Source organism: Balaenoptera acutorostrata, chromosome 8 (genome assembly GCF_949987535.1).
Source record: "Balaenoptera acutorostrata chromosome 8, mBalAcu1.1, whole genome shotgun sequence".
Lineage (NCBI taxonomy): Eukaryota > Metazoa > Chordata > Mammalia > Artiodactyla > Balaenopteridae > Balaenoptera > Balaenoptera acutorostrata.
In genome coordinates this window covers 99,142,086-99,155,514 of record NC_080071.1, presented here as the reverse complement: position 1 = coordinate 99,155,514, position 13,429 = coordinate 99,142,086, and the positions used below count along the sequence as shown (strand labels likewise).

The window sequence follows — 13,429 nt, the reverse complement described above, 5'->3', positions numbered from 1 at the left end:
TTTTCAAGTTGCCTTTTACTTGGCTCAGAATCTTGGTTGCTGTAAATTTTTGACTGGTTTCTAGAGTTCTGACAATGTTGGTTATGAGAGTTTCTGCTTGGTTTTCAATGTTTCTATGAAATAACAAGAGCTAGGAAATGTCTACTCTGCCACTCATTCTTCTGAAGTTTTAAATCAAGGAGGAAAAAAGGCTATGAACTTTGTTTTATGTTTTGAAGACTGTCTTACTTCTAGGGATTCTTTGCCTTTTCTTTTAAACCTTAGGATCAGCTTATCAACTTCTGCACCTCAAGAAAACCCTGCTGGGATTGTTTTAAGAATTGTGTTGAATTTATAAATCAATTGGGGTGAAAATGTCACCTTAATAATAGTGTTTTCTACACCATGAACTTTGAACATCTCTTCATTTATCTAAATTTACTTTAACTTTTCTCAGCACTATTTTGTAGTGTTCAGTGTATGAATCTTGCACTTCTTTTGTTAAATATAATCCTAAGAATTTTATTCTCCTTGATGCTTTTTTTTTTTTTTTGGCTGTGTTGTGTCTTCATTGCTGTGCATGGGCTTTCTCTAGTTGCGTCAAGTGGGGGCTACTCTTCATTGCAGTGCACAGGCTTCTCATTGCAGTGGCTTCTCTTGTTGTGGAGCATGGGCTCTAGGTGCATGGGCTTCAGTAGTTGTGGCATGAGGGCTCAGTATTTGTGGCTCACAGGCTCTAGAGCACAGGCTCAGTAGTTGTGGTGCACGGGCTTAGTTTCTACACGGCATGTGGGATCTTCCCAGACCAGGGCTTGAACCCGTGTCCCTAGCACTGGCAGGCAGATTCTTAACCACTGCACCACCAAGGAAGCCCCTTTCTTGATGCTTTTGTCAGTGGAATTGCTTTTGTAATTTTATTTTTAGATTATTCATTACTAGTGTATAGAAAGACAGTTGATTTTTGTTGTTGATTTATAAAACTGTCTTTATTCACACATATGATTACCTACTTAGAAAATCTAAGGAAAAAATCTACAAACAAAAATATTACTAGAATTAATAGGTGAATTTAGCAAGGATACAAGATCAATGCACAAAAATCAATTATATGTATATATTAACAATGAGCAAGTGTAAATTAATGTTTAAAAACACCATGTAAAATAACATCAAAAAATCTGGAGAAAAATCTAACAAAATATGTCCAGCACTTGCTCCCTGAACTCTACAAAATACTGCTGAGAAAATAAATAAGAACAAAATTAATAGAAACATATACTATTTTCCTGGATAAGAAGATTTAATATTATTAAGATATCAATTCTTCCTAAACTCATCATACAGATTCAATGCAGTTCTAATTAAAATGCCAACAGAATTTTTTTTTTTTGGAAATTGCAAATTGATGGTAGAATTTACATGAAAAGGCAAAGAGCATAGAATAGCCAAAACAATTTTGAGAAAGAACAAAGTTGGAAGACTCACACTATTTGATTTCATAACTTTCTATAAAGCTACAGGAAAAAAGACAGTATGTTATTAATGACATGATAGTCACTAGATCAATGGAACAGAATAGAGAGTTCAGAAACAAACCCACAGATATATGGTCAATTTATTTTTGACCAAAGTGCAAGGGTAATTCAATGAAGAAAGGGTAGTCTTTTCAACAAATGGTGCTGGGACAATTGGATGCCCATAAGCAAGATGTAATCTACACCTTTCTGCATATGCAAAGATTAACTCAAAATGGGTCTTAGACCTAAATATAAAATCTAAAACTACAAAACTTCTAGAATAAAAAACAAAAGAAAATCTTGGTGATCTTGGGTTAGGCAAAAATTTCTTAGCTATAACATCAAAAGCATAAATCCATAAAAGAAAAATTGATGAATTGGGCTACATTGAATTTTTAAATTTCTGCTCTAAAAGATACTATTATAAAAATGTAAATACAATCCACAAACTATTACAAAATTTAAAAAAACATATTTGATGAGACGTACTATATAATGAATCACAAATAGTAATAAGAAAACAAACTCCAACCATAAGAAGTATAAAACCACAATGAGATACATATACACACCTATTAGAATGACTAAAATTTTAAATAAAGTCAATATTAAGTGCCAACAAGGATGCAGAGCATTGGAACTCTTATACCTTGCTGAAGGAAATTGACAAAATGGCACCACTTCTTTAGAAAGTAGTTTGCCAATTCTTTTTTTCAAATAAATGTATTTATTTGTTTGTTTATTTATTATTTATTTATTTTTGGCTACATTGGGTCCTGGTTGCTGCACGTGGGCCAATTCCTGATACAGTTAGACATATAATTATCAAATGACTCAGCATCTCACTCCTAGGCATTCCTATGTACTCAGCCCATTCCTAGGCATTTATCCAAGAGAAATTAAAACTTATATTCACACAAAAACCCTATATACACATGCGTATAGTAGTTTTACTCATAATTACTAAAACTTGGAAACAACCCAAAATCTTTCAGCAGGTGAAAGGATAAACAAAGTGTACAACTCCATTCAGCTATGAAAAGGAACACTCATCTTGAATGAATCTCAAATGCATTATGCTAAGTGAAAGAAGCCAGACTCAATGATTCCATTTGTATGACATGCTTGAAAAGGCAAAAGTAGAAGGAAAGGAAACAGATCAGTGATTACCAGGTGCTGGTGGGGAGAGACAGAGGCTGAAAGAATTTTTGTGGGTGATATATTGATTGTGGTGATGGTTACATGACTACATATATTTGTCAAAACTCATAGATCTAGGCATCATTTTTTGTGAAATTATACCTCAATTTCAAATGTATGAAAACTATGTAAGGTGACCAATATTAACTAGAATTATTGTGGTGATCATTTTACAATGTATATAACTATCAAAGTACTATGTTGTACAATTGAAACTAACATAATGTTAAATGTCAATTATCCCTCAATTTTTAACAAATAGGGAGGGGAATCAAGATGGTGGAGTAAGAGGACATGGAGCTCACCTCCCCCCACAAATACATCACAAATAATCTAAATATGGAACAAGTCTCATGAAAAACTAACTGGAAACTGGCAGAAGAAATCCTATACAGCCAAGGTTGCAAGAAGGATCCCCACATAACCAGGTAGGAGGGGAAGAAAATCATCAGGTTGGTACTTGTGCCCCTGGAAGGGGACTAAGAGAAAAAGATCGCAGAGACAGACACTCACCTCGGGGAGTGAGAGGGTTGAGCCACATAATGGGTGTCCCAGTCCTGGGATCCTATATGGAGGAGACAAGCCCCCTAGGCTGCTGGGAGAACCACTGGGACAGATAGAAAGTATGAAAAAGCCTAGGCTCCACTCATGAGTAGTGCCTGCCCATGTGGTGCTGGCTTGCCTCCAGGAAGGATGGCGAGAGCTCTGCACTGGTGGAAGCTGCCTTGCCAGGCTCCCCAATCCGAGCTGGGCAAACACCCCAGCCACACTCACTCCATGCCACAGCTTGGCACGTGACCTAGAAAAGGTGGGTCCTGGAAAAGACTCAATCTAGCAATGTAGAGATGGTCATGGGGCCTGGGGTCTGATACAGGTGGGGCAGCAGCAGACACTGTCGGCACATGCACAAACAGCATCATAGAGGCAGCCCAGACCTTTAGCAGCAACTCAGGTGCTTGAATCCCCACGACCAAAAATCTGTGCTCCCCAATCCCAGCCAAGTGAACACTCCAGTCCCACCCACTCCATGAAACAGTTTGGCACTGGATCTGGGGCTGCCAGATTATGGGAGATGACTCAGTATAGGACCAGAGGAGCAGTCCAGGGGCCTGGGGTATGGTCTGGGTGGAGAGGAAGCAGCCAGTGTTGGCACTTGCTCAAACAGTGCCCCAGAAGAAATCCAGACCTCTGATGGCAGTGCAGCTGCTTCAATTCTTACAGCCACAATGCCCCAACCCCCAGTCCCACCCTAGCAAATGCTGCCCACTCCATGCCACAACCTTGCACTAGATCTGGGACAACCAAAACAGGGGAAAGGACAAGACCAAGGTTGCATCTGAACAGAGCCCCAGACACCTTCACAGGCGGCACATCAGACCTCAGTAAGCACACAAACCTCAAGTACTTCACCACTCCCATTCTTTGGGGCAAAACCCCAGTGAGAGGAGAAGGAAAAACACACACTTAAAGGGAAAAGAGCCAGCTTGAACCTGACCCTCAGGGCTTCTGCACCAGCAACTGGGGAGCAGACCCTGCCCTTGACAGGGCAGCGACAGCCAAGAGTAGAGAGGAAGTCCTGCCTCATACCCTATACATGCTTTAACCCCTCCAACACCAATGACACCACCTATCAAGGAGATAGTGCCCAGCACAGCCTGAGGAAAGATGTAACTGGTGTCCAAATCATATCCAGCCCTTGCACCAAATACATTGGGAACACACAGTCTACATAGGGATGCTCTCACATAAAAACACCCCTTCAAGACCACAATAGATAACTGTTTCACCTAAATTCATGGAGACAGAGAAAGTTAAGTAAAATGAAAAGGCAGAGCATCTACTCCCAATTGAAATAGCAAGAGAACCCCCCCCCACCAAAATAAGTAAGTAATGGAACAGAGATAATTAATCTACCAGACACTGAGTTCAAAAAGTTGGTAATAAAAAGTGCTAACTGAATTAAGAAAGAGTATCAATATAAACTCAGATCATTTTAGCAAGAAACTAGAAATTGTAAAGACAACCCAATGAAAAATAGATAATTCAATTTGGAGATAAAAAGCACTCTAGAAGCAAGGAGTAGCAGACCAAATGACACAGAAGAATGCATAATGATCTGGAAGATAGAATAATAGAAATCACCCAGTCAGAATAGCAAACAGAATGACAAGTTAAAAAAAAATATGAGATCTATGGGATAATATAAAGCATACAAATCTATGCATAATGGGGGTCCCAGGAGAAGAAAGAGAAAGGGGGTCTAAAATATATTTGAAGAAATTATGGCTGAAAACTTCCCAAACCTAAAGAAGAAAACAGATATCCAGGTATAGGAAACACAGAAGGTCCCAAACAAGAGGAACCCAAACAGACCCACACCAAGATATATAATAATTAAAATAGCAAAATTAAAGATAAAGAGAGGATCCTGAAGGCAACAAGAGAAAAACAAACAGTCGGTTACGAGGGAATCCACACCCCACCCCCCCCCACAATTAGGCTCTCAGCTGATTTCTTTACAGAAAGTTTGCAGGCCAGAAGGGAGTAGCATGATATATTTAAAGTCCAGAAAGGGAAAAACCTGCAACCTAGGATACTTCACCCCCACAAGATTATCATCTAAATATTTATTTATTTATTTGGTTGCACCAGGTCTTTGTTGCGGCAGGTGGGTTCCTTAGTTGCAGCTCACAGGCTCCTTAGTTGTGGCTTGCCAGCTCCTTAGTTGAGGCATGCATGTGGGATCTAGTTCCCTGATCAGGGATCAAACCCAGACCCCCTGCATTGGGAACACGGAGTCTTCACCACTGCACTATCAGGGAAGTTCCAAGATTATCATCTAGAATAGGTGGAGAAACTAAGAATTTCTCAGACAAGCAAACACTAAAAGAATTCAGCAATACTAAACCAACCCTAAAAGAAATATTAAAAGGTCTTCTCTACATAGAAAAAGAGTAAAAATCTATAGGAAAGGGAAAAACACAATAGGAAAGGCAAATATATAAAAGGATAGAAGATCACTTAAGCAAGTCAGTACATAGATAAAAAACACTCACAAAATTTTTGTAAAAGTGATTGTAACTATAATTAACAGCAAAAGGATAAACATGAAGATGTAAAATAGGATATCAAAATCACAAAATGTGGGAGAGGGGAGTAAAAAAATGTAGATCTTTTAGAATGTGTTTGAACTTATATGACTATCCATCTAAAGCAAATAGATATAGTTGTGGGTTAACATACTTGAAAACCAGAGTAACTACAAATCAAAAACATAGAATAAATTCACAAAAACCAAAAAGAAAGGAACTCAAGTATAATGTAAAAGAAAATCATCAAACCACAACAAGAAAAATAAGAAGAAATTAACAAAGAAGAACTGCAAAAACAACTGTAAAATAAGGAATAAAATGGTAATAAGTATATGCCTATCAATAATTATTAAATGTCAATGGACTAAATGTGCTGATCAAAAGACACAGGGTGGCTGATTGGATAACAAAGGAAGACCCTTCAATACATTGCCTACAAGAGACTCACTTCAGTGAGAAAGACACACAGACTGAAAGTGAAGGGATGGAAAAAGATATTTCATGCAGATGAAAATGACAAGAAAACAGGGGTAGCAATATCCATATCAGACAAAATAGACTTTAAAACAAAGGCTATAATTAAAGACAAAGAAGGACATTAAATAATGATGAAAGGATCAATATAAGAAGAGGATACAATACTTATTAACATATACACACCCAATACAGGAGCACCTAAATATATAAAGCAAATACTAACAAACATAAAGGGAGAAATTGAAAATAATACAAAAATAGCAAGAGACTTTAACACCCCACTGACATTAATGGACAGATCAACCAGACACAAAAATCAATAAGGCATCAGAGGTCCTAAATGACAGAATAGACCAGTTGAACGTAATGAACATTTACAGGTGACTACATCCCCCCAAAAAGCAGAATACACACTTTTCAAGGAAATTTCTCTAGGGCAGACTGCATACTAGGTCACAAAAAAAGACTCATTTATTTAGGAGGATAGCAATAATATCAAGCATGTTTGTTGACCACAACAGTATGAAACTAGAGATGAACAACAGAAAGAAAAAGAGAAAACAAGTGGAGACTAAATAACATGCTACTAAAAAACCAATGGGTCAATGATAAAATCAAAGTGGAAATCAGAAAATACCTCAAGACAAATGAAAATGAAAACACAACTTTCCAAAAGCTATGCAATGCAGCAAAAGCAGTTCTATAAGGGAAATCCATAGTGATACTGGCCTTCCTTGACATAAAAGAAAAATCTCAAATGAACAAATTAACCTACCAAATACTTAACCTACCAGATAAAAGAAATAGAAAAAGAAGAACAAAGCCCAAAGTCAGCAAAAGGAAGGAAATAATAAAGATCAGAGAGGAAATAAATAAAATAGAGATTTTAAGAAAACAATATAAAAGATCAATAAAACCAAGAGCTGGTTTTCTAAAAATATAAACCAAATTGACAAATCTCACCAAGGCTCACCAAGAAGAAAAGAGAGGATCCAAATAAACAAAATAAGAATTAAAGAGGAGAAATAACAACTGATACCACAGATATACAAAAAATTATGAGAATACTATGAACAGTTATATGCCAACAAATTGGACAACTTGGAAGAAATGAACAAATTTCTAGAAACATACAGACTGCTAAGACTGAGTGAAGAAGAAACAGAAAATTTGAAGAAACTGATCACTAGAAGTGAAATAGAATCTGTAATTTAAAAAAAAAAAAAAACTCCCTGTGAACAAAAGGCCAAGAATGGAAAGATTCACTGAGAAACTTTACCAAACATATAAAGAAGAATATATACCTATGCTTCTCAAACCATTCCAAAAGATTGAAGAGAAAGGAACACTGCCAAATTCATTTTATTAGGCCACCATTACCCTGATATAAAAACCACACAAGGATACTACAAAGAAAAATTACAAGCCAATATCCTTAATGAATATAGATGCAAAATTCCTCAACAAAGTATTAGCAAACAAATCCAACAATACATAAGAAGGATCATACACCATGACCAAGTTGGATTTGTTCCGGGGTTACAAGGATGGCTCACTGTATGCAAATCAATGTGATACAGCACATTAACAAAAGGAAAGATAAAAACCACATGATCATCTCAATAGACTCAGAAAAAGCATTTGACATAATTCAACATCCATTCATGATAAAAACACTCATCAGGTTTTAAAGAGTCCTTTAAGATACACCACCTGCATGTCACCTCAGCTTCACCTTTAGATTTTCTATAACTCCCTTTACCCAAATCTACTCTTCAAACGTTCAGAACTACTTTTACTTCTTTCAACAGTCTTCCACCCTTGTATAGGGCGTTTATATATATAATCTGCTTTCTTTCAACATTGTTTGTATAGCATGTCTTCTTCCTTCAGATCTCAAATCCCTTCCACATCATTCAGGAGAAATTAAGAAGTCCCTGCTTTGTGTACTCCCTGAGGATCCTCGTGCCCATGCTGCCTGCAATGCATTTTAACTGCTTCTTTGAATACTCCCTTAGCCAGCGCAGAGGGGATGGCGTGTTGGTCAGGATATATCACCCAGCAAAGAAAAATCCAAGATACCAGTCAGATTTTTACCACAATTGTCTAGTCCAGAACACTGGACCACAGGAGAGCTCCAGGTCCCACGTAATATCAGTAAGCGAGAGCTCTCCCAGAGATCTCCGTCTCAATGCTAAGACCCAGCTCCACTCAATGACCAGCAAGCTCCAGTGCTGGAAACCCCACAACAAACAACTAGCAAGACAGGAACAGAACCCCACCCATTTGCAGAGAGGCTGCCTAAAATCATACTAAGTTCACAGATACCCCCCCCAAAAACACCACCAGACGCGATTCTGCCCACCAGAAAGAAAAGATCCAGCCCCATCCTCCAGAAAACAGGCACCAGTCCCCTCCACCAGGAAGCCTACACAACCCACTGAACCAACCTTACCCGCTGGGGGCAGACACCAAAAACAATGGGAACTACGAACCTGCAGCCTGCGAAAAGGAGACCACAAACAAAGTAAGTTAAGCAAATGAGAAGACAGAGAAATACACAGCAGATGAAGGAGCAAGGTAAAAACCCACCAGACCAAACAAATGAAGAGGAAATAGGCAGGCTACCTAAAAAAGAATTCAGAGTACTGATAGTAAAGATGATCCAAAATCTTGAACATAGAATGGAGAAAATACAGGAAATGTTTAACAAGGACCTAGAAGAACTAAAGAGCAAACAAACAATGATGAACAACACAATAAATGAAATTTAAAATTCTCTAGAAGGAATTAATAGCAGGATAACTGAGGCAGAAGAACGGACAAGTGATCTGGAAGGTAAAATAGTGGAAATAACTAGTGCAGAACAGAAAAAAAAAGAATCAAAAGAATTGAGGACAATCTCAGAGACATCTGGGACAATATTAAATGCACCAATATTCGAATTATAGCGGTCCCAGAAGAAGAGAAATAGAAAGGGACTGAGAAGATATTTAAAGAGATTATAGTTGAAAACTTCCCTAATATGAGAAAGGAAATAGTCAATCAAGTCCAGGAAGCCAGAGTTCCATACAGGATAAATCCAAGAAGAAACATGCCAAGACACATATTAATCAAACTATCAGAAATTAAATACAAAGAAAAAACATTAAAAGCAGCAAGAGAAAAGCAACAAATAACATACAGGGAATCCCCATAAGGTTAACAGCTGATCTTTCAGCAGAAATTCTGCAAGCCAGAAGTGAGTGGAAGGATCTATTTAAAGTGATGAAAGGGAAAAACCCACAACCAAGATTACTCTACCCAGCAAGGATCTCATTCAGATTCAATGGAGAAATTAAAACCTTAACACACAAGCAAAACCTAAGAGAATTCAGCACCACCAAACCAGCTTTACAACAAACGCTAAGGAACTTCTCTAGACAGGAAACACAAGAGAAGGAAAACACCTACAATAACAAACCCAAAACAATTAAGACAATGGTAAAAGGAACATAGATATCAATAATTACCTTAAATGTAAATGGATTAAATGCTCCAACCAAAAGACATAGACTGGCTGAATGGATACAAAAACAAGACCCGTATATATGCTATCTACAGGAGACCCACTTCAGACCTAGGGACACATACAGACTGAAAGAGATGGGAGGGGAAAAGATATTCCATGCAAATGGAAATCAAAAGAAAGCTGGAGCAGCAATTCTTATATCAGACAAAATAGACTTTAAAATAAAGACTGTTACAACAACAAAGAAGAACACTACATAATGACAAAGGGATCAATCCAAGAAGAAGATATAAAAATTGTAAATGTTGATGCACCCAACATAAGAGCACTTAAATACATAAGGCAAATGCTAACAGCCATAAAAGGGGAAAGCAACAGTAACACAATCATAGTAGGGGACTTTAACACCCACTTTCACCAATGGACAGATCATCCAAAATGAAAATAAATAAGGAAACACAAGCTTTAAATGATACATTAAACAAGATGGTCTTAATTGATATTTATAGGACATTCCATCCCAAAACAACAGAATAGACTTTCTTCTCAAGTGCTTACAGAACATTCTCCAGGATAGATCATATCTTTGGTCACAAATCAAGCCTGGGTAAATTTAAGAAAATTGAAATTGTATCAAGTATCTTTTCTGACCACAATGCTATGAGACTAGATATCAATTACAGGGGGAAAAAATGTAAAAAAAATACAAACACATGGAGGCTAAACAATACACTACTATTTAACCAAGAGATCACTGAAGAAAAGGGGAAGTCAAAAAATACCTAGAAAGAAATGAAAATGAAAACACAAAGACCCAAAACCTATGGGATGCAGCTAAAGCAGTTCTAAGAGGAAAGTTTATAGCAATAAAATCCTACCTCAAGAAACAAGAAACATATCAAATAAACAACCTAGGCTTACACCTAAAGCAATTAGAGAAAGAAGAACAAAAAACAACCCCAAAGTTAGCAGAAGGAAAGAAATCATAAATATCAGATCAGAAATAAACAAAAAAGAAATGAAGGAAACAATAGCAAAGATCAATAAAAGTAAAAGCTGGTTCTTTGAGAAGATAAACAAAATTGATAAACCATTAGCCAGACTCATCAAGAAAAATAGGGAGAAGACTCAAATCAACAGAATTAGAAATGAAAAGGGAAAAGTAACAATTGACACTGCAGAAATACGAAGGATCATGAGAGATTTCTACAAGAAACTATATGCCAATAAAATGGACAACCTGGAAGAAATCAACAAATTCTTACAAAAGCACAACCTTCTAAGACTGAACCAGGAAAAATAGAAAATATAAACAAATCAATCACAGGCACTGAAATTGAAACTGTGATTTAAAATCTTGCACCAAACAAAAACCCAGGACCAGATGGCTTCACAGGTGAATTATATCAAACATTTAGAGAAAAGCTAATACCTATCCTTCTCAAACTCTTCCAAAATATGGCAGAGGGAGGAACACTCCCAAACTCACTCTATGAGGCCACCATAACCCTGATACCAAAACCACACAAAGATGTTACAAAAAAAGGATTCTTCAATATATGCAAATCAATCATTGTGCTACACTATATAACAAATTGAAGGATAAAAACCATATGATCTTCTCAATAGATGCATAAAAAGCTTTCAACAAAATTTAAAACCCATTTATGATAAAAGCTCTTCAGAAAGTAGGCATAGAGGGAACTTACCTCAACATAATAAATGCCATATATGATAAATGCACAGCCAACATCATTCTCAGTGGTTAAAAAATGAAACCATTTCCTCTAAAATCAGGAACAAGACAAGGATGCCCACACTCACCACTATTATTCAACATGGTTTTGGAAGTTTTAGCCACAGCAATCAGAGAGGAAAAATACATAAAATGAATCCAAATCAGAAGATAAGAAGCAAAACTGTCACTGTTTGCAGATGACATGGTACTATACATAGAGAATCCTAAAGATGCTACCAGAAAACTACTGGAGGTAATCAATTAATTTGATAAAGTAACAGGATACAAAATTAATGCTCAGAAGTTTCTTGCATTCCTATACACTAATGATGAAAAATCTGAAAGAGAAATTAAGGAAACACTCCCATTTACCACTGCAACACAAAGGATAAAATCCCTAGGAATAAACCTACGTAGGTAGACAAAAGACCTGTATGCAGAAAACTATAAGACACTGATGAAAGAAATTAAAGAAGATACAAACAGGTGGAGAAATATACTATGTTCTTGGATTGGAAGTATCAACATCATGAAAATACTATACTGCCCAAAGCAATCTACAGATTCAATGCAATCCCTCTTAAATTACCAACAGCATTTTCACAGAACTAGAAAAAAATTTCACAATTTGCATGGAAACACAAAAGACCCTGAATAGCCAAAGCAATCTTCAGAAAGAAAAATGGAGGTGGAGGAATCAGGCTCCCTGACTTTAGACTATACTACAAAGCTACAGTAATCAAGACAGTATGGTACTGGCACAAAAACAGAAATATAGATCAATGGAACAGGATAGAAAGCCCAGAGATAAACCCACGCACATATGGTCACCTTATCTTTGACAAAGGAGGCAAGAATATACAATGGCGAAAAGACAGCCTCTTCAATAAGTGGTGCTGAGAAAACTGGACAGCTACATGTAAAGAATGAAATTAGAACACTCCATAACACCATACACAAAAATAAACTCAAAATGGATTAAAGACCTAAATGTAAGGCCAGACACTATCAAACTCTTAGAGGAAAACATAGGCAGCACACTCTATGATGTAAATCACAGCAAGATCCTTTTTGACCCAGCTCCTAGAGAAATGGAAATAAAAACAAAGAGAAACAAATGGGACCTAATGAAACTTAAAAGCTTTTGCACAGCAAAGGAACCATAAACAAGATGAAAAGACAACACTCAGAATGGGAGAAAATATTTGCAAATGAAGCAACTGACAAAGGATTAATCTCCAAAATATACAAGCAGCTCATGCAGCTCATTATCAAAAAAACAAACAACCCAATCCAAAAATGGGCAGAAGACCTAATTAGACATTTCTCCAAAGAAGATATACAGATTGCCAACAAACACATGAAGGGATGCTCAACATCACTAATCATTAGAGAAATGCAAACAAAAACCACAATGAGGTATCACCTCACACTGGTCAGAATGGACATCATCAAAAAATCTACAAACAATAAATGCTGGAGAGGGTGTGGAGAAAAGGGAACACTCTTGCACTGTTGGTGGGGATGTAAATTGGTACAGCCACTATGGAGAACAGTATGGAGGTTCCTTAAAAAACTAAAAATAGAACTACCATACGACCCAGCAATCCCACTACTGGGCATATACCCTGAGAATACCATAATTCAAAAAGAGTCATGTACCACAATGTTCATTGCAGCTCTATTTACAATAGTCAGGACATGGAAGCAACCTAAGTGTCCATCGACAGATGAATGGATAAAGAAGATGTGGCACATAGATACAAAGGAATATTACTCAGCCATAAAAAGAAACAAAATTGAGTTATTTGTCGTGAGGTGGATGGACCTAGAGTGTGTCTTACAGAGTGAAGTAAGTCAGAAAGAGAAAAACAAATACCGTATGCTAACACATATGTATGGAATATATATTAAA

The 13,429-nt window shown here is 36.9% G+C and overlaps 1 protein-coding gene across 8 annotated transcripts in view; it reads right to left on the bottom strand.

Annotated features, from left to right (window-relative positions):
• Positions 1 to 13,429, bottom strand: part of OCA2 (OCA2 melanosomal transmembrane protein) — a 281,194-nt gene that overhangs the window by 235,098 nt on the left and 32,667 nt on the right. The gene's annotated exons all lie outside the window — the stretch shown is intronic.